The 2,500-nt window shown below is 54.3% G+C and overlaps 2 non-coding genes across 2 annotated transcripts in view; both read left to right on the top strand.

Annotated features, from left to right (window-relative positions):
• The first annotated feature begins 354 nt into the window (after positions 1–354).
• LOC146144007 (small subunit ribosomal RNA) lies at positions 355–2,165 on the top strand. The gene has a single exon (XR_014500484.1). It is a non-coding gene; the product is annotated as a small subunit ribosomal RNA (ribosomal RNA).
• A 247-nt stretch (positions 2,166–2,412) lies between these two features.
• LOC146144006 (5.8S ribosomal RNA) overlaps positions 2,413–2,500 on the top strand; it is a 154-nt gene continuing 66 nt past the window's right edge. The window contains exon 1 of the ribosomal RNA XR_014498820.1: positions 2,413–2,500. This exon is cut by the window's right edge and continues 66 nt beyond it. This is a non-coding gene — a ribosomal RNA (5.8S ribosomal RNA).

Below are 2,500 nucleotides of genomic sequence, written 5' to 3'. Positions count from 1 at the left end.
GACAAGCTTCGACAAGTAAAGAATCGGTGAAAAGGCGATTGGCTCGCTGGGCAGATGTTGCTGCTGCGCGAAGAGCCGAGTGTCAGTTTGTCGGGTTCTGAGCGGTCGCTTCGGCGAAGTTGTCTGGCGTGCGTTGCGCTCGCGCCGGTGTTGGCGACGTGGCGGTCGAAAGGCCTGCCGACGAAGTCTTACTCCGGCGGGTGCGACGGGCGGTGACGGTTTTCTGAGTTCGGGCAGCCGAGCAAAGAACGAAATTTTAACGGAGAGAAGCCTTCGGGTTTCGCATCGACCGAGCGACGGCGCCGCATCAGCGGCGCCTCCTTCGTCGGCCTTTCGGGGCTACGCTAAAGTAGCTACCTGGTTGATCCTGCCAGTAGTCATATGCTTGTCTCAAAGATTAAGCCATGCAAGTCTAAGTACGAGCTCTCGTACAGTGAAACTGCGAATGGCTCATTAAATCAGTTATGGTTCATTTGATCGTACGTTTTACGTGGTTAACTGTGGAAATGCTAGAGCTAATACATGCGTGAAGCGCCGACCTCGCGGGAGGCGTGCTTTTATCAGACCAAAAACCGACCGGGCTTCGGCCCGCAACCTTTGGTGACTCTGGATAACTTTGCGGATCGCACGGTCTCGCACCGGCGACGGATCATTCAAGTGTCTGCCCTATCAACTTTCGTCGGTACGGTACTGGCCTACCGAGGTTCTTACGGGTAACGGAGAATCAGGGTTCGATTCCGGAGAGGGAGCCTGAGAAACGGCTACCACATCCAAGGAAGGCAGCAGGCGCGCAAATTACCCATTCCCGACGCGGGGAGGTAGTGACGAAAAATAACAATACAGGACTCTAAACGAGGCCCTGTAATTGGAATGAGTACACTTTAAAACCTTTAACGAGTATCCATTGGAGGGCAAGTCTGGTGCCAGCAGCCGCGGTAATTCCAGCTCCAAAAGTGTATATTTAAGTTGTTGCGGTTAAAAAGCTCGTAGTTGGATTTTGGGCGCAGGCGGCCGGTCCGTCGCAAGGCGTGTACTGGCCGTCCTGGCCTCACCTCCGGTTCTCCGCCGGTGCCCTTGACTGAGTGTCGGCGGCGGCCGGAACGTTTACTTTGAAAAAATTAGAGTGTTCAAAGCAGGCGATTCGCCTGAATAATGGTGCATGGAATAATGGAATAGGACCTCGGTTCTATTTTGTTGGTTTTCGGAGCGCGAGGTAATGATTAAGAGGGACAGACGGGGGCATTCGTACTGTGCCGTTAGAGGTGAAATTCTTGGATCGGCGCAAGACGAACGACTGCGAAAGCATTTGCCAAGAATGTTTTCTTTAATCAAGAGCGAAAGTCAGAGGTTCGAAGACGATCAGATACCGTCCTAGTTCTGACTATAAACGATGCCAACTAGCGATCGGGGGGCGTTAGTTTTACGACCTCTCCGGCAGCTTGCGGGAAACCAAAGTCTTTGGGTTCCGGGGGAAGTATGGTTGCAAAGCTGAAACTTAAAGGAATTGACGGAAGGGCACCACCAGGAGTGGAGCCTGCGGCTTAATTTGACTCAACACGGGAAATCTCACCCGGCCCGGACACAGTGAGGATTGACAGATTGAGAGCTCTTTCTTGATTCTGTGGGTGGTGGTGCATGGCCGTTCTTAGTTGGTGGAGCGATTTGTCTGGTTAATTCCGATAACGAACGAGACTCTGGCTTGCTAACTAGTTACGCGACCCAATCGGTCGGCGTCTAACTTCTTAGAGGGACTAGTGGCGTTTAGCCACACGAGATTGAGCAATAACAGGTCTGTGATGCCCTTAGATGTTCGGGGCCGCACGCGCGCTACACTGACCGGATCAGCATGTGCTCGCCTTGGCCGACAGGTCTGGGTAACCCGCTGAACCCCGGTCGTGCTAGGGATAGGGAATTGCAATTATTTCCCTTGAACGAGGAATTCCCAGTAAGCGCGAGTCATTAGCTCGCGTTGATTACGTCCCTGCCCTTTGTACACACCGCCCGTCGCTACTACCGATTGAATGGTTTAGTGAGGTCCTCCGATTGGACCTGGCGCGGCCGGCAACGGTCGAGCCGGCGTCCGAGAAGACGATCTAACTTGATCATTTAGAGGAAGTAAAAGTCGTAACAAGGTTTCCGTAGGTGAACCTGCGGAAGGATCATTAACGGTCTCGCAAACGCTTCGGCGAACGCGAAACTCGGACAAGCGAGAGAAAAAGTCTTTGCTACCCGGCGCCCGACCCGCGAGGAGCGGCGCGCCGGCCGGCGATTCGGTCACCCGGTAATGTTTGCGCGTCGAGTGCCGCGGTGCCGCGCGCTCCGGCTTCAAGCGTCGGCCTGGCCGACCGCTCGGCGCGGTCTATTTTGTCACCCTATAGTGCGAGGCACTGTGCGAGCGAAACAATCGTGGATGGCTCTTGGCGGTGGATCACTCGGCTCGTGAGTCGATGAAGGACGCAGCTAGCTGCGTGAATTAGTGTGAATTGCAGGACACATTGAG

This window comes from Ascidiella aspersa, chromosome 5, assembly GCF_963924565.1.
Source record: "Ascidiella aspersa chromosome 5, kaAscAspe10.2, whole genome shotgun sequence".
In the NCBI taxonomy this organism is placed as follows: domain Eukaryota; kingdom Metazoa; phylum Chordata; class Ascidiacea; order Phlebobranchia; family Ascidiidae; genus Ascidiella; species Ascidiella aspersa.
This window is presented reverse-complemented; position numbering and strand designations above follow the sequence as displayed.